General features: G+C 37.6%; 1 protein-coding gene across 5 annotated transcripts in view; it reads left to right on the top strand.

Annotated features, from left to right (window-relative positions):
• The first annotated feature begins 17,032 nt into the window (after nt 1-17,032).
• TPX2 (TPX2 microtubule nucleation factor) overlaps nt 17,033-19,940 on the top strand; it is a 63,110-nt gene continuing 60,202 nt past the window's right edge. For 4 of the 5 annotated variants that reach the window (XM_051979379.1, XM_051979383.1, XM_051979382.1 and 1 more), the window contains exon 1: nt 17,033-17,131. The gene's annotated coding sequence lies outside the window, so the exon portion shown is untranslated. The remainder of the gene's footprint in view (nt 17,132-19,940) is intronic. The other variant, XM_051979381.1, reaches the window with a different exon arrangement.

Genomic DNA, 19,940 nt, shown 5'->3' with positions numbered 1-19,940 from the left:
TAGGCACTTAATAAATGTTGATTGAATGATAGATTTCTTTTTGTCTTTGATTATGCCCAATAGTAGCACCATAAAAAGACATAGTTCCTTTTCTCACATAATTGCAATTTTTCCCATAACTTTTGGACCAGTTTACAATTCTTCCTCCTCCCAATCAGTTAAATCAGCAAGAATTTATTAAATAATTATTATTGACAGGATTAAAAGACAAAAATAAAATAGTCCCTGCTTTCAAAGAATTTACTTTCTTTTGATCGTTATTGTATCTGTCTTCTCATAATCCCAACAACACTATTTCTATTTATCTTCTTGATGACTTCGATAGGTAGAACTTGAAGTAGAATCTCAGAATTATTTTAATTAATGCTTATCATTAATGATTTGGAATGCTTTTAATGATTATCTATAGCTTCCACTTCCTTTCAAAAATCATATCCTTGAATGATTTGGAACTATGCTCAAAAAGTTATCAAACTGTGCATACTCTTTGATCCAGCAGTGTTACTATTGGACTTATATCCCAAAGAGATTTTAAAGAAGGGAAAGAGACCTGTATGTGCAAGAATGTTTGTGGCAGCCCTCTTTGTAACGGCCAGAAACTGGAAATTGAGTGGATGCCCATCAATTGGAGAATGGCTGAATTATAGTATATGAATATTATGGAATATTATTGTTCTGTAAGAAATGACCAGCAGGATGATTTCAGAAAGGCCTGGAGGGACTTACATGAATTGATGCTAAGTGAAATGAGCAGGACTAGGAAATCATTATATACTTCAACAACAATACTATATGATGATCAATTCTGATGGACGTGACCCTCTTCAATAATGAGATGAATCAAATCAGTTCCAATAGAGCAGTAATGAATTGAACCAGCTACACCCAGGGAAAGAACTCTGGGACATGACTATGAACCACTACATAGAATTCCTAATCCCTTTATTTTTGTCTGCCTGCATTTTTATTTCCTTCACAGGCTGTTTGTACACTATTTCAAAGTCCAACTCTTTTTGTACAGCAAAAAAATTGTATGCACATGTATACATATATTATATTTAACATATGTTTTAACATATTTAACATGTATTGGTCAACCTGCCATCTGGGGGAGAGGATGGGGGAAGGAGGGGAAAAGTTGGAACAAAAGGTTTTGCAATTGTCAATGCTATAAAATTACCCATGCATATATCTTATAAATAAAAAACTATAATAAAAAATCATATCCTTTGACCACTTCTCTATTGGGAAATGGTTCTTATTGTTTTATATTTCTTGGACAAATCTTGGATAATGGGTTTTTATCAGACATTTGATGTAACATTTAACAGTTTTATTACAACCTTATTAGTTTGGTGCAAAAATTTTTGGTTTTCTATCATCTGAAATTGTCTATTTTGTCTTCTCTGATCTCTATCCTTTGATTATAAACTTTTCCCCTAACCATAGTTGTAAAAAAGTATCACCTTTTGCTCTCCAATTTTTTCATGACATAACTTTTTTATATTTAACATAATTATCCATTTGAAGTTTATTATGTAATACATTTATCTATGGAACATATCCTATATGATGTAATCTAAACCAATTTTTTGCTAAAACTATTTTTCAAGGTATTTTTTTCTTTTTTAAAAGTAATTTTACTAATATATTTTATTTTTACATCACTTTAATTTTTCCAAGTTTGTAATGTTCTCTTGGTTCGGTTTTCTTGGGGTCTCTGGAAGCAGCCTTAGTTTCAGTCAGAGTAATCACCACAAGAACAACCAGGTGTTAAAGTCTAAATCCTTTATTATCTCTTTCAAAGTCTTGTTTCCTTTCCTGGGACCCAGTTAGCTTTTTTATAGTCCAGATTCTTTATTATCTCCTTCCTAGGGCTGGGCAGCTTTCTGGAGAGACTTTCAGACCGGCCTTGATCTCAGTGGAGAAATGCAGGAGAAGAGCCTGCCACCAGTGGCCTGACTGAAGCTCAAATGAATGTCTGTCCTTGGTTCCTGTCTTCTCTGCCCTCTAAAAGCTTCTCCTCTGTCGCTCTCAGTCTCTGCTATTTATGTGCTCCACACTGAGTATAAACCAATCATTATATCACTAGGAAATCATTATTTGTTGTATGATTAAAGCAATCATACTGAGTCATGCTAAATTAAATAACCATCGTCTTTATCAAGTCCACTGACAACACCTTGTTTCAAGTTCAGAGTTCTGGCCCATGACACAAGTACCCTAATTCTCACCCAGAAAGCTATTATGGAATGATTTCTGGGAATTTTTTTTCAGCATTTTTTGCCAAATAGGGCATCTTTCCCTTAAGGGGTACTTCATATTTAGGGTTTTATCAAACAGTGGGCTACTATATTCAATTGTTTCTGCATCTTGCTGGTCTAGTTTTTTCTACTATCTATCTGCCTCCATCACTTAGTAATTATTACTTCTTTGACCTCTCTATCCAAATTTGTCACACAATCCAAATCCTAGTGTCAGTTGTCACCTGGCTTCCCAGGTCATGCTTCCTCCTTGCTCAAAGAGTTCAGTATCTGATTCACAATCTTTTTCTCCATGTAACTCTTGACTTTATAGTAGCTAGGGTGCTTTAACATACATGTTGATAGTTCTTCAAATACCCTAGCCTTCCCAATTCCCTATCTATTCAACCTCTATAACCTACTCCTTCATTCTACTTCTTTTACACACAGGGACAATGACACTCTTGATCTTACCATTGCCTACAAGATTACATATCCTCTTTCTAAGATTAAGAATTCTAAAAATTCTTTTTTAAAAATAATAGCTTTTTATTTTTCAAAATAAATGCAAAGATAGTTTCCACATTCACCCTTGCAAAACTTTGTATTCCAAATTTTTCTCCTTCCTGCCCTACCTTCTTCTTCCCCTAGACAGCAAGTAATCCAATATAGGTTAAATATGTACAATTCTTCTAAATATATCTCTTTTTAAAATTATTTTTTATTATAGCTTTTTATTTACAAGTTATATGCATGGGTAATTTTACAACATTGACAATTATAAAACCTTTTGTTCCAATTTTTCCCCTCCTTCCCCTCATTCCCTCCCCGCCATGGCAGGTTGACCAATACATTAAACATATTTCTACATTTATTGTGATGTGCAAGAAAAATCAGATCAAAATGGGAAAAAGTAAGAAAAAAAAGACAAGCGAACAAACTACAATAACAACAAAAAAGGAAAATACTATGTTGGGATCCATATTTAGTCTCCATAGTCTTCTCTCTGGATGTAGATGTCTTTTTCCAATACAAGTCTAAAGGAATTGCATTGAATCTCTTCATTGTTGAAAAGATCCAAGTCCATAACAGTTGATCATCCCATAAACTTGTTGCTGCTGTGTACAATGTTCTCGTAGTTCTATTTACTTCATTTAGTATCAGTTCATGTAAGTCTCTGCAGGCCTTTCTGAAATCATTTAGGGTTAGATGCTGATCTCATAGAACAATAAAATTCCATTACATTCATATACTATAACTTATTCAACCATTCCCCAGCCGATGAACATCCACCTAGTTTCCAGTTCCTTTCCAAAAGGACAAAAAGGGCTGCTATAAATATTTTTGCACATGTTAGTTCTTTTCCCTTTTTTATGATCTCTTTGGGATACAGAACAAGTAGAGACACTGTTGGATCAAAGGGTATGCATAGTTTGATAGCCCTTTGCACATAGTTCCAAATGGCTTTCCAGAATGATTGGATAAGTTCACACCATCAGCAATGTATTTTCCTACATCCCTTGCAACATTTATCATCATCTTTTCTTGTCACCTTAGACAATCTGACAGATATGAGGTGGTACCTAAGAATTGTTTTAATTGGCATTTCTCTAATCAATAGTGATTTAGAGCATTTTTTTCATATGACAAGAAATGCCTTTAATTTCTTCATCTGAAAATTGTCCATATCTTTTGACCATTTATTAATTGGGGAATGGCTTGTAAAGAATTCTAAAATTCTTTATCTAACCCCAAATCCCCTTCATTTCATCTCTTCCAATACCTTATTTCCCCTATATCTATTCTTCATTCTCATCCTGCCCTCCAGTCCCAAGCCATCACTCCTGCTCTAGTTTCATCTTTCCTTCATTCTGAATCTTGATCCTGTAGTTAACCAATTCAATATTATACTCCCATCTACTCTTGAATCCCTTGTCCCTTTGTACTATTGCTACTCATGCTTTGTCAATCCCAATTGTGTAAACTCCCACCATCTGTCTCAAAAATCCCTTTCTTAAGTCCCTATTATGTACTAGATACTGTACTAAGTGATGGGAATCCAAATACAAAGAATATAAAAAAGTCATTTTCTCAATACCTAGGGAAATACTCTTGACTCAATTCCTATATAAAACTAGTCCTGTTGATGTGGGAAAGATTCTTTTCTTTTAAGATTCCCTCCCCCTCCTAGTTAATGTAATTACCCTTTGACTCACAAATCCTGGTCTCTTTGTATTCCAATAGAAGATCCAGACCTGTCGCAGCCCCCATCCGGATCTGAGCCAACTTTGGGGCTACACTCACAGGCCCCTCTAGCTAAATCTCCTATTATAAAAGGGACAGCTGGGAACCTCTCTTTGCAAAGGTCCCAAACATGCTAACCATGTGAGGACCCTCTGTCCACTGGACCCTCTGTCCGGTGCCCTCCTTATCTCTGCCTTCGCCTATTTCCTTAACTATGCTTTAACCTTGCTTCCAAACCCAATAATACACCTCTTTTATCAATCTAGCTCTCGGGCTGATAAATGCCTTTATTAGGGACTCATCCCGCTACTAGACTTCATTTACCACTGTATCCTTGCACGGAATCCAGAGGGGTTGCAGGGGAGCTCTGTTTGACTCTCTGTACCCCAAACCTGCCACTAGACCTCAACTAAACCCTAATTTCACTTAGGTACCCCAAATCTAGACCTCAACACTACCAACTTCATTTCCAAAAGAGCCTGACTGCCAGATGAGGGCTTAGATATTGGTGGCCTGGATCACACAAAGCCCAATGTCTATTTCTTAGTCTCAGGTCAAGAATTAAGAGGCTTAACTGTCAACAAAGGACAGAGGCAAGATAAACAGTGGAAGCTTCCTCAACCAATCTAAGAACTTTCCATTCACCCCAAGAAGCTGAAGCTGACCAGAATTAGTTATAGAATAAACTGCTTCCCAGATCTCCAACATCTTGAACTGTTTTAACACCTCTTCCAGACTCCCAGAATCAAGCTCTTTGGGTTCTCCATTTGTAGAGATCGTGTCAACTGAGCAAGAGGATGTATTCAGTGCATATATTACACCTCCATTACATCAGAGTTTTCAGCTTGGGGTAGGGTGGGGGCCCAGAAAGGCTTGAGAAAAGTTTTGGACCAGCCACTGTGGAAATTGTGATAAAGAATCAAAGAGATTGCCTTCCTATAGTGAGGGCCCAGTTGAGATTAAATAACATAAATTTATAATGGATTTAGTTAGCATGGTTATGTGACTTCCTATGTCCCGACTTACCTATGCAGATTTATTATGCATTGCTTTTCTTTACCCACTCTATAATCCAGACAAACTTGCGTAGGCCTCCCTCCCCCTAATTTTTTGTTGTTCAGTTGTTTCAGTCTTGTCCGACTCTCCATGATTCCACTAGGGGTTTTCTTGGCATACTGGATACAGGAAAGATTCACCAATTCCTTCTTCAGCTCATTTTATAGATGAGGAAACTGGAACAAACTGGTTAAGTGACTTGCCCAAGGCCTCTCAGATAGTATGTGTCTGAGGCCTGATTTGAATTCAGGAAGATAAGTCTTTCTGACCTCAGACACAGCATTCTATGTATTATGTCATTTAGTTGCCATTCCCCTCAAATACCTTGTAAAGAGAGGTAGCATATTATAGAGGATAACTAGCTAGTACCTGAATTCAGATCCCATCCTTGTCACATAATGGCTATATTTCTATAGATGAGTTTTTTTGATCTCTCAGTCCCATAGGTAAATCTCTAAGACTAAAATCTCCATTGATAGAAGGATTTTTTCTTAGCTAGCTTTTAATATCAATAAAATCACTGGATCTGTCCTTTTCCTTGCTCCTACATTTTACACGCTTCTATATGTTCATATTGTCTCCACAAGAGAATTGAGGGCAAATTATTTCATTTTTTTTTGTATTTGTATCTCAATTGCCTCGCACATATTAAGTTCTTAATATATTCTGGTTGATTTATTTACTTTGTATTTCTTTTACACCAATGCTAAATAGTTTTGATATTTTTTACTCTCTAATATAGTTTAAGATCCAGTAATTGTTTTATCTCCTTTGTTCATACTTTTTCATGATATACCTTGAGATTCTAGACTTTTTGTTCCTCTAAAGTAATTTTGTTATAATTTTATCTAATTCTATAAAGTAACTTGTGGCATTTCACCCATATAGCTGGAATACTATTTTTCTTAAATGCAAACGACACTTAAATGTGTTAATTATCCAATGAATTAGTATAAATTCTTAATTACCCATCATGTGATACTCTATTGGAACCAAGATCTCACTGGTCTTCTCAGTTTTTTTCAGACCATATCTGGAATTGCCTTCCTAAAAGGAATTCAGTATACTTACTATTAGAAAGCTCTCAGCCTGTAAATGCTGATACTTGTTATCCAATCCCCCCAGTTCTATTGCATTACACAATTTGGTTCAAACCCTGGTGCCCTTATCTAAAATTAATGAAATAGTACTCAAGATAATAAAATATAAAATCCATTGTCTGCACACATATCATGAATTCTCAATTCAATTGGTCTCCCTTCTCTGTACACAATTTCTTGCATTCATATATTCAAAAACTTAGCAAACTATAGTCCAAGTTTATTGTACAAAGGATAACTGAAAAGAGGAAAAGCTCTCAACTTTTGTATGTACTTATTTGTCTTCAGTCAGCTTCTCATATACCTCCCAGTTCTTTAGATGTGGAAGGAGAATTCCAGAGCATATACTTATTCCAAAGCTCACAGAAAGGAATAATGAAAAAGAATATTTATAATTCATGCCAGAATTGTGAACTATGAACAAGGGAAAATGGGGGAGAAAGGGTGATGAAAACCAGTATCTCCCTTCCAGATCACCACCCAGCAGGATTCACAATGATTGGCAATCTTAGCAACTTGGGGTCTTCTTTCTCTTTGACACTCTAGTCTCTGACCCTGCCTCTGCTCCCATAGTCTTAGTGTCTGACTTTCTTGCTCCCTAGCATGTTGCCTCTTAATACCAGTACTTAGGAATAGCGATGATGCAATCACAGCCTTGGCCATTTTCATCAGGCTCATGGAAAGTCCGTAGCCTAAAGCCAAAGTCAATGACTTACTGGCCTCCATCACCTTCTCCAGAGCCCAGAATTCTTAATCCAATGGCACTTGAAGAAACAGAGAAAGCCAACTCTGTAGAGCTGCATTAGAGGAGGAATAAGAACCATCAGAAACTTCTCTGTCATTTTCTCTTTCTCTGTCTTTATTTCTCTTTTTCTGGCTCTTCTTCTCTATCTCCATCTCTGTATCTCTGTTTTGCTCCCTTCATATCTCTCTTCCTCTTTCTTCCCTTCCTCCAGTGCATTTTCTCTCTCTCCCTCTCCCTTCCTCCTTCCCCTTCTGTCTCTTTCTTGGTCTCTTTTTCTCTCTCTCTCTTTCTCTCTGTCTCTCTTTTTATATGTCTGTCTGTCTATCTCTATTTTTGTTTCTGTTTCTCTCTGTGTCTATCTCTATTTTTGTCTCTATTTCTGTGTGTGTGTGTGTGAGTGTGTCTGTCTCATTCTTTTTTGTAAGATTGAGTTTCAAATTTTCTTTTTTCCCTTCTTCCTTTCCTCTTTCCCCTTCCTCCCACCTCCTCAACACAACAAGCAATCTGATATGTTACACATATGCAATCATTTTTAAACATATTTCCATATTAGTCATGTTGTAAAAGAAAACCAGAACAAAAGGGAAAACAAGAAAGAAAAAGCAAACAAATTTAAAAAAAGGTGAAAACAATGTTTTTATACAGTCTCCATAGTTCTCTCTCTGAATGCGGATAGCATTTTCTTTTTATTATTTTTTTATTATAGCTTTTTATTTACAAGTTATATGCATGGGTAATTTTACAGCACTGACAATTGCCAAACCTTTTATTCCAATTTTTCCCTTCCTTCCCCCCATCTCCTCTCCCAATGGCAGGTTGATGAATACATGTTAAATATGTTAAATTATATATTAAATACAATATAAATATACATGTCCTAGAATCGGACTTTGAAATAGCCTGTGAAGGAAATCAAAAATGTAGGCGGACAAAAACACAGGGATTGGGAATTCTATGTAATGGGTTCATAGTCATCTCCCATAGTTCTTTCTCTGGGTGTAGCTGGTTCAATTCATTGCTGCTCTATTAGAACTGATTTGGTTCATCTTATTGCTGAAGATGGCCAGGTCCATCAGAATTGATCATCATATAGTATTGTTGTTGAAGTATATAATGATCTCCTGTTCCTGCTCATTTCACTCAGCATCAGTTCAGTAAGTCTATCCAGGTCTTTCTGAAATCATCCTACTGCATGCGGATAGCATTTTCTAAACCAAATCTATTGGAATTGTCTTGAATGAATGTATTGCTGAGAAGAATCTATTATACTTGATCATCATATCATCTTGTTACCATATACAATACTTTCCTAATTCTGCTCACATCACTCAGCATCAGTGCCTGTAAGTCTTTTCAGACTTTTCTGAAATCAGCCTGCTCATTATTTCTTATACAACAATGACAATCCCTATTCTCAAAGAGCTCACAATCTAATGGGAGAGATAAAACGCAAACAATTCTTTGCATACAAACCATATACAGGAAAATTAGAAATAATTAACAGGAAAACCATTAGAATCAAGATCAGGAAGTCTTCTAGTGCAAGGTGGGATTTTAACTGGTTTTTCAGGGAAACCAGGGGATGGAGATGAGTTAGGGAGTGAACAATCCAGGCATTCCAGTTCAATCCCAATTTATAACAAAACCCAGATTCTGATAGTTTCCTATGGACTTCCTTTTTTTCAAGGAGTTCAGTGTCTGGATCATAGATTTCTTTTCCAACCCAATTTGTTCCTTCAATTTCTAGGGTTCTTCAACCTATAATATGATGTTACCTCAAACATTCTAACTTTCAAGTTCCTCAGTATAATCAACTACAATGACCTTCTCCTACATTTTAAGCTATTACAAGAATGTACAAAAGATTCCCCCCTTAATTATAGCACACTCCTCTGCTCTTAGGAAGAGTGGATTCAATTTACAATGGTTACCACTAAATATTCAAAGCTATCAAATTCCCTTCTGAGTGCTTTTTAGCTGATGGATGTCATTCTCTTGTAGAAGAAAGAATATGGTGTTCTAGCTGCTGAGGCCAGTCCACTACTGGGATCCCTCAGCTAAACTCTCTTGTAGTTTTATTCCTTCCACGGTTAGGAAGCAGGAAATCTGGTGGCCCCATACCAAAAGGAAAGAGGTTATAAACAGAAGGTGGCCCGATTCTCAAAAATCTACTTGCCTGGAAGGACATGCTCATGGGACAGCAAAAAGGGAACCTCCCTACCAACCCTTCAGAGCTCAGAAAGTTGTCCATTTGTGGACCATGATAAGGAAAATTAGCCCTTTGGTCTCTTTGTGTCTTTGGCATTCATAATCTGTTCTGGATCAACCACTAAGGAATTAAAATTTTTTTCTTTACTACAAAACAAGCACACAGTATCTGAGGAAGTCAGATCTTGCTGACTCTAGATCAGTCACATTATTATGCTTCCTAGTGGCCTCCCTGCAAATTTTCCAAATATGTTTGGACCCTTTCTTTTTGTGTTTCATGCACTTCTAAGAGCAGTTTACCCATATAGCAGTGGAAAGAGGCTGCTTTCCATGATCTGAGAATTGGGCTCCCATTGGTCAGATCTCTGTAAGCTACTGATAAAAGAAATGCATGTTAAAACAATACTGAAGTTCTACTTTACCCCATCATTTGATAATAATGACAAAAAAGGAATGACAATTGTTGGTGGAGATGAGAAGACAGGCATTCATTCTTGATGAAGTTTTTAATTGGTCCAGATACTTTGGAAAGAAATTTAAAAGTATGCCCCAAGAGTCACTAAATCACATATTCCTTTTGACCCAATGATTTGACTTCTAATTCATAGCCTAAAATAACAAAATAGGAAAAGGATGTACAAAAATATTTAATGCAATACTTTTCTTGTAGCAAAGATTTGGGGAATGGCTGAAGAAATTATGGTATGTGAATGTTCTGACATATGTATTAAGTATGCCATGGTAATATAAGCTCCTTTCGCCCAGAAACTATTTTTGCTTTTTCTTGGTATCTTAGTACCTAGAACATTATAAATGTTAAATAAATGCTTGTTGATTGATTATTTACTATCCCTTTAAGTGATCAGGGTAGGTTGAAGATGAATACCATGGAAATAAAGGATAATTAATTGGGAAGCCAGGTACATCAGTATCTATATTAAGCCCTGAGTATTGTGCTATTAGTTGTTTCAGTCCTGTCCTAACTCTTTGTAACCCCATTTGGGGTTTTCTTGGCACTCACTTTCTAGAGTGGTTTGCCATTTCTTTTCCCAGCTCCATTTTTCAGATGAGGAAACTGAGGCAAATAGTTAAGTGACTTGTCCAGAGCCACACAGCTAGTATGCGCCTAAGGCCAAATTTGAACCATCAGTATTCCTATCTCTAGGCCTGACACTCTAACTATTGTGCCACCTAGCTGCCAGCTATTAGCTTAGTATTGTAGGGCTCTTTGAAATATAACTGCCAAGATTTATTTCACAGTGTCTCAGTTGTGGGTTCATGACCTTTATATATATGTATATGTTTGCTTCTTAAAATTTAGTAGCTATTTGTGCCATACCCTTCCTCTAGGGAATAAAGAATTTGATATTATTTGTTAATAGATATGTATGTATATAAAGTTGTACTTAGTTGTGTTAATAATAAGATCTTTTCTTCATTGTGGAATGTTTGTATTCTGAATTAACAGTCATATATAGAATTTTTTTTCTTTGTTGAATATTCATTTATGTATTATAGCTTTTTATTGACAAAACATATGCATAGATCATTTTTCAACATTGACCCTTGCAAAAATTTCTGTTCCAACTTTTCCCTTCCTTCCCCATCCCCTCTCCTGTAGATGGCACGTAGTACCATTCTTGTATAGAATTTCAAGAGAAAACTCCATAAAGCACCTTTGTTTGAGGGCTTTTGATCTTCACTTAAGAGAACAACCCAAAACTATTCTCTTGGCAATGGACAGGCAATTTAGAAGCAGCACTCTTAGGAAAGACTCTAGTACATTTTAATTGGCTTCTATCCTGCATAACTATGTAGATTTAATTACTTCTGGCTTTCTTATGAATTGTCCCTGAAATCAGCAGACTGAATCTCTACTTTTTCCTCTAATTATAAATTTATAGCTAAGTGCTTCACCAGGGCCCACATAGCTCCATGGCACCTAGAAAGATACTCCATAACACTCACTCACCCTTTATTTTCCAGTTTTATTGGAAAACATTTCAATCCTTTATTCCCATCCTTTTCAACATATTATTTTGATCAAAGATCTCAAAGTATAAATCTGGAAATTGAGATGATACATTATATTACCTACCCCTTATCATCCTGGAAACCATGAAAAACCTGTAGTAACTAACACATCTAATATGGATCTTTTCCTATTCAAAAAGAAAGATGAGAAGATATCTATGAAGCTGCCATACCATCAAATCAATCCAGATACAAATTTGGAGGAGCATCCCCCTCCTGTTTCCAGCTTTTCTGAAACCAAGGTTAATTGGGCAGTATATCATTTAATAAATCTTATTTGGACAAATAAGTTTTGTGCATGCTTTTCTCCTTGATTTCCTAGTATGACTGCTGAATGACTACAATATTATTCATTTGAAGAGGCTTGCCATTAAATGCAAGAAGAGAAAACGATCACCCAAGATAGGGGAATGGAGTAATGGAGCTACTGAACGACTAGTACTTTTCATCTTCTTGTCCTTCTCCTCCTTTTCCTTCTCCTTCTTTTCCTTCTCCTTCTCCTCCTTCCTTTCCTTCTCTTCCTCCTCCTCTTCTTCTTCCTCCTCTTGTTTCTCCTCCTCCTCCTCCTCTTCCTCTTATTTTTCCTCCTCTTCTTCCTCTTCTTTTTCCTCCTCCTCTTCCTTCTTCTTCTTTTCCTTCTCTTTCTTCTCCTCCTCCTTCTTTTCCTTCTCCTTCCTTTCTTTCTCCTCCTCCTCCTCCTTCTCCTCCTTCCTTTCCTTCTCCTCCTCCTTTTCCTTCTCCTTCTTTTCTTCTTCTTTTCCTTCTCTTCCTCCTCCTCTTCCTCTTATTTTTCCTCCTCTTCCTTCTTCTTCCTCTTCTTTTTCCTCCTCTTCCTCTTTCTCCCTTTTTTCTCCTCCTCCTTCACCTCCTTTTTCTCCTCCTCCTCCTTTTCCTTCTTCTTCCTCTTCTTCTTATCTCCTCTTGTCTTTCTCCTCCTCCTTCTCCTCCTCCTTCTTTCTCCTTCTTCTATCAGAGTGACTTTTTTAGAATCACAACAGCTAGTAACTATGAAGTATCTCAGGCTGGATTTGAATTCAGATCCTCCTGACTCCAAGGATAAACTAAACTTCTTAAGAAAGAAGAAATGATTTAGCATCTAAAAGATAACTACTTCAATCATTTGAGTACAATAATATGTCTGATTGGAGTGAAATTCAAATAAGGTGAGGACACTGAGTGATGGTAGCCAGTAGTCTGCAAGGGAAAGCCTATGTCTTCTTCTGACAGTATTGGTATTGGAAAAGTAGTCATATAGTATCTTTTGGGAGGATTCAGGTTATCCTGATTACAAGAAGACAGAAGTATAAAAAAACAGAAGCTTAATGGTTAGAGAATTCCAAATAGTACAGTATACCTAAGTAATTGTAGAACAGAATGGAATAGAAATTAGGGACAGGTAGAAAGGACGGAGAAGGTTAGGGATGAGGGAGAGTGACAGATGAACAGAAATACAACAAGAATAGGATAGAAAAGAATTTTCACCTGGTCATCCTTCAATTCTGTATCTCAGAGATTCAGAGGGAAGAAGGAATTTCCTCCTCTGTAAAATTAAATGGAGAAAGAAATAGCAAACCCCTTCAATATCTTTGCCAGGAAAACCCCAGATGGGATCACAGAAAGTCAGATATGACTGAAGAACAATAGTATGATATCTTGGGCCCTAGATGGGATGTTATGATTTTCTTATCCTGGAAGGGAACTAGGATTCTTCTTCCCTTTCAGAGCCTAGAGATCCCTAGTGCCAAGGGGCTTTTAAAAAAAAATACTAAGTTTTTATTTTTCCAAATATATGCAAAGATAGTTGTCAACATTTACCTTTATAAAACCATATGTTCCAAATTTTCCTCCCCCCTCTTCCCTTTCCCCCTCTCCTAGACACCAAGCAATCAAATATAGGTTAAATATGAAATTTTTCTAAACATATTTCCATATTCATCATTCTGTGCAAGAAAAATTGATCAAAAGGAAAAAAAAAACATGCAAACCCCCCCTCCCCCCAATAACAAGAAAGGTTAGTTCTCTCTATGGATGGGATGGCTCCTTCATCCCAATTCTGTTAGAATTGTTTTGAATCACCTCATTGTTGAAAAGAGCCAAGTCCCTGTCATAGTTAATCATCACATAATCTTGTTGCTATGTACAATGTCCTCCTGGTTCTGCTCACTTCATTTAGCATCAGTTTATTTAAGTCTTTCCAGGCTTTTCTGAAATCAGTCGATTTGTCATTTCATATAGAACAATTATGTTCTATTACCTTCACATACCATAACTTAGCCATTCCCCAAATGATGGGCATTCATTCAATTTCCAATTCGCCAAGGGGTTTGTGTTTTTTTGTTTTTTGCTTATAGAACACTAAGGCATATTTTATGAGCAATGGCAGCTCAACACCAAACTCCAGCTAAGATGTTTATTTGACTGGAAGTAGGTTTGAGTTATTGACTCTCTGGACTTCAGATTTCTCATCAGTATAAAAACCTGCAGTCTCATGATTTATTTCAGAAGCTGTGATATGCTGGTCAAATGTCTAACAACTGACTGGATGGTTTGAAGGAAAGACATGGCCATACTTTAAATTTAATTTGTATTGTTAACATTTTCTCCATAACCTCTTGAGAGTCAAGTTTGAGCTGGCTCCAGCACATTCCTGGTAGAGAGGCTCTGATGCTGGACTTGGTGGTCTTGAGACCTGGTTAGTGAGGAACTGCTCTGTGGGTGGATGATATCAGGCAGGGAGGAGTATCAAAGAGATTATAGGGAAATAAGTTGGGGTGAAACATTTCCTCACAGTTTTCAATATCACCTCCCCTAGTACTAGCTCCCAGGACTGGAAGCTTTTATTTTGTTCTTCTAGGTTGGCTGGAGGGCCATCTAGTGGAAGTTTATCCTGGGAAGCAGGGGATGAAGGATGCATATGGAGATGAGGGGAGATAGGTTCAAGGGCAGGAGCCTAGCTATCAGCATAGCCCATTCCTACCTGGGAGTTTTACTGTACAGAGCTAATATAAGAGTTTATAACTTTTTTCAAAAATAGATTTCAGCTTTAGATAATGACAACACCCATGAACTCTACTTTCTTTTTCTAATCTCTAACTTTTTTTCTTTCACATTTTGAACAAGTCATATTTATATAGCACTTTAAGGTTTATAAACCCGTGAGCCATCAGTCCCTATAATATTATCCTGGTCTTATGGGTAGGCTAACTAATTTAAGCTCAATTTATAGGATTACAGGATTTAAAGCTAGAAGGGACCTTTGAAATTATAACCTAACCTTTTTCAAAATTTTGCAGATGAGACATCTGAAGTTCAGAGAGTTAGAAGTACCTTGCTGAAATTCCTTCTATGACACAAATATGGTACTGATACCCAAACCAGGAAAAGCCAAAGCAGAGAAAGAAAATTACAGACTAATCTCTCGAATGAATTTTGAGACAAAAATTTTAAATAAAACATTACCAAAAAGATTACAGCAACTTATCAGCAGGATAATACACTAAACCAAGTGGGATTTATACCAGGAATGCAGGGCTGGTCCAATATCAGGAAAACTATTACCATAATGGACCATATCAATAACAAAACTAACAGAAATTATATGATAATCTCAATAAATGCAGAAAACACTTTTGGCAAAATACAGCACCCATTTCTACTAGAGCAATAGGGATAAGATGGAGTTTTCCTTAAAATAATAAGCAGTAACTATCCAAAACCAACAGCAAGCAATATTTGTAATGGAGAAAAGCTGTATGCATTCCCAATAAGATCAGGGGTGAAGCAAGGATGTCCATTATCACCACTATTACTCAACTGTACTACAAATGTTGGCTTTAGCACCAGAAGTAACTTTTTTTTAAAATTTAATAATTTTTTATTGCTAGAACGCATGCCAGGGTAATTTTTTTTTTTTTACAACATTATCCCTTGCACTCGCTTCTGTTCCGATTTTTCCCCTCCCTCCCTCCACCCCCTCCCCCAGATGGCAAGCAGTCCTATATATGTTAGATATGTTGCAGTATATCCTAGATACAATATATGTGTGCAGAACCGAACAGTTCTCTTGTTGCATAGGGAGAACTGGATTTAGAAGGTATAAATAACCCGGGAAGAAAAACAAAAATGCAAGCAGTTTATGTTCATTTCCCAGTAGCACCAGAAGTAACTTGCTGAAATAGCAGAACCCCGCAATTCTGACTCCAAATTCAAGGTCCTTTCCCACTATGGGCAAAGGCACACATTAGAAACCCTGATTAAGTGTTCGGGGTTAGTGAGCCTTGTTGAAGTATGTGCACACGCAGTCCACAACACTCTCCTGTAAGTTGGAACCATATTAAAATGTAATTGAGAAATACTTAACAAAATATATAAACATACTTGATGTTACGTTTTAAAACTTAGTTGATTTGTGACCATAGGGATCCTTATGAATGGATTAGTGGCCCGTTTCTATTTGAGGTTGACATCACTGAGGTAGAGTATGGGAATGGGAATAGTATTAGATAAATTTGGAATGAAGGGTTGAAGGTTAATTGCCAAGGGTCCTGAATACCCTTATGGATACCTTCCACAAAAATAGGAGCCTGCCAAAGTGAGGAAGGAAAGTTGACTCAGTTATGTAATCTGCAAAATGGGAATGTAAACATTTAAAGTGCCTGCCTCGTGGGATTAAGAAAACCACATTTATAAAACACTTGTGTAAAAATCCCCAAACCACAGTAACCCGCTGGAATATTAAATAGGCTTCCTGTGTCGGAGCCGTGATCTTAGACCCTGGGAAAGAAGCGCCAGTCCTCGCTCCCACTCTGGGGATTCCCCTATCTGCGGTTCCAGCCTCTCAACAGCATACCCGCCAGGGCACGCTCCTTCCGAGGGAGGAGGAAGGAAGGACTCAGAAACAATCCACTTCGTGTATCCCAGGCAGGGAATATTATCCAGCTCCCAAAGTGGAAGAATCCAATCAATGGCGTCAGAGGGAACATTTTGAGACCAGACCACATATCAGGAAAAGGGATGTTTTTATTCTCGACTACAAATGTGTCGTGGAGCTTCATTGAGATTAAACACAGACAAACAATCAAACAAAAAAAAAAAAAAACTTAAATAACTCGGGATTCCTCTAGTGAGAAGAGCCAGCAAAGTTCTAAAACTTCATTCCAAAAAAAAGTCATTTGGGATGATCTTGGCGCAGAGCCTTTTGGGTGATGTAGTTTCCTTTGGGCCTACTCCATTGGTTGAAATCGTCCAAGGACAACATTTCCCAGCAGGCTTCGGAAGACCAAGATTCTGTTGCGAAGGATGAGGATATTTGTGTCTCTTTCCTTCCTGTGGGCTCTCGGCCGCAGTTGCTGCCGCGCTGACCAATCGGAAGGCGCAGAGCCCCGCGCTTCCCGTCTTCTGATTGGAAGATTCAGACTCAAAAGTCCTCTTTCAAATCTTTAACGGGTAGCGAGTTGAGTTGCCCCAGCTGGAGGTGTAGGCACCGGCGGTACAAATTGGAGGTGAGTGTAGGCGTTACCTGTCCCCGCATTTATCCTCCGGCGTCAGTCCCCTCACCCTCTTCGGTACCTTGCAGCCTCCCAGGGCATTCGGAGGGCGGTGGTTTTGCCGCGCCTTGTGGAGGCCCCCTCTCTCCTCTAGTCCCCGGGGCTTCTCCCTGGCCTCACTCGTCGAGCTGGAGGTCTGGGTGGGCCTCGTTCCTTCCCGTCCGCTTTCTAATCCTCTTCCTCCTTTCTCGGGAGAAATGGGGATCGGGCGTTGAGGGGTCCAGCCTTGAGCTTTTGCTGACCAGGGGAGGGGAGCCCCTGGCATAACAATAGCAGCTCCCGTTTCAGCCTCCGAGGGAGGGAGGAAGAGGATGGGCGTCACTTATATAGTTGTAGCAGCAGAGTCAAATTCCGGGGTCCTGACCGACCCAAGATCACTCAATTTACTGAGAGCTAGAACTGGAATAAAGGTTTTATGATTCCCAAGATTGGGGGGTAACTTAGTTTCTATTTTCTCACATTTAGTTAAGGTTTACTAAACGCTTTTCCATTCATTATCTTCTCCTTGGGTTGTTCATTATTGTTCCAGTTTTACACGTGGGAGAAACAAGTTCAGACAGTGACGTTATTTTGTTTTTTTTTAAACAAGTCACTCTGTTAAATTCCATAGACATTAAGTATTTACTGTGTCCCCAGCCTTTGGTAGGAAGTGATGATGAAAAAACTTTTCAGTAGAAAGTGGATTTGAACTTGAAGGAATTCGGTGTGAATCTCCACTCTACTGTTTAAAACCTTTATAACCTGAGCATGTTTCTTTGCCTGTCTTGGCCCTAGTTTCTTTTTCTGTAAAACTAAAGGAGATGGGACTGGCTGATGACTGAATGTCTGGTCTACTCCGCCTTTAAATCTAGGATCAATCCCTACTTGTTTTCCGTAGGATTGACTAACACATAAGTGTGAGTAGTAAAAGTAGTTCCGCTGGGAAGCAGACACTAGTTCTCAAACTGGGATTCTAATCTATCTTTTGTGATCTTTTGACATTCATTCCACAGGAATTAGTAGTATTCTTATTTTAAACACCTAGAAACCAAGCTTTAAAGGAGTCCTTGTGATAAGAATCTTGTCAGTTACTGCGCAAGTGACCTTGGATTGCACATTTAATCTTTGTGGGTCTCAGATGGCTTCTCTAAAATCTCTAGATGCTCCCTCTTAGTCTTCTTTCTTGCCATCACCACCATCATCTTCCTCATCCCTTTCAGCCCTTACCTGACCATCCTGGTGCCTCTTGCAAAATGGTGGCTGAGGGGATTGCGCCTTGGCCAACTATCAGAAACGACTGTATTAATTTGAAGGTGGCAGGACAAGTGGTACAATTTAAGGTTGAGGCACATATAACTTGGTAGAATGAAAGCCTATTGTGGAACATGAGAGTTTGTCAGTGAGGCAGATCAGATTCAGATTTGACGAGCAACGAATCAAAGAAACAGGTACACCTGTACAATTGAAAACGGAGGATGAAGATACAATCGATATATTCCAGTAAAGGATTAGGAGACTTAACAAAAATAGAACCGCTGGGGTAGCTAGGTGGCGCAGTGAATAGAGCACCAGCCCTTGAGTCAGAAAAACCTGAGTTCAAATGTGATCTCAGACATGGAACACGTTCAAGCTTGTGACCCTGGGCAAGTCACTTAACTCCATTTGCCTTGGAGGAAAAAAAAAATAAAACCTTCAACTCCAGAACTGAAAAGAAAACAATTCATTTACATTAGAAAACCAAGATTTGGTTCCTTCATATCCTGACTATGGCAGTATAGTTTTCTCATTTCTTTGATTCCTTCCCCCATTCCTTTATTGTACACAAAGCAACTGATGTATGTGCATAGGCATAATGTGTAATTTTTAAAAAACTAAATGACTGATATTTTGAGCAACATCATATGGAAATGGATAAGGAAAGAAAACTGGTTCTATGAAAATTTTCCTTTTCTCTATTAGTAATGCTCATTCAGCTTTCATCTTTATATATTCTCATAAGTTACTTTACCCAATATTTAACAACAACAAAAAACCCACCAAAAAATCCTTGCATATCTTGTTTGATCAGATAATTTCAGTGTTTTTCTTTTATCATTGTAAAACTAAGGACAGTTTTATAACTTTTATGTATGTCTAGGGCAATCTCTGTCTCTCAATAGAGATAAATTATTGTAAAGAAATCAATCTTAGTTTTTCTTTCAAATCAAATATCTTGTTGTTTAAATAAACTTCTTGTTTATAATTTTTTTTTTAAAGAAGAGATTTAGACAAGAATCCCTCTGAAGTTCCTCCTAGCTCTAAGTCTATGAACCTAATTGATTTAATCAGTCACAACTAGATCCTCCTCTTAGAACCCAGGTCTTCATGGTGTTCAGATCCATGTGATGAGTGGAAGGAGCATCAGATTTGTGGTTGGGAGGCCTATGTAAAGTTTAAAACACCATAGAAATGAAAATTGCCAGTCAGTCAACAAATTTTGATTAATCACTTGGTAAGTAATCGTAGAGATAAATTTAGTGCTTTTTTATGTGGCATCACTTGTAATTTCATTGTCTTTATTTTGATGTTGCATCTTTTTTTCCTGCCTCCTCAGCCCTTGGTTATCCTGAAGACAAGAAAAGATCTTGATTTCCTAATACTTTTCCTAGGACGCATCATTTGTTTAGGTAGTAATGGTCAAGTATCTATTCTGAAATGGACTTTCCTTCTATTGTACTGTTTCTCTTGAATTTCTCTCATTTATCATTGTAAGCTGGGAATGTGCTAGATACTTTGGAAATACAGA

Source organism: Antechinus flavipes, chromosome 2 (genome assembly GCF_016432865.1).
Source record: "Antechinus flavipes isolate AdamAnt ecotype Samford, QLD, Australia chromosome 2, AdamAnt_v2, whole genome shotgun sequence".
NCBI classification, from domain to species: domain Eukaryota; kingdom Metazoa; phylum Chordata; class Mammalia; order Dasyuromorphia; family Dasyuridae; genus Antechinus; species Antechinus flavipes.
This window is presented reverse-complemented; position numbering and strand designations above follow the sequence as displayed.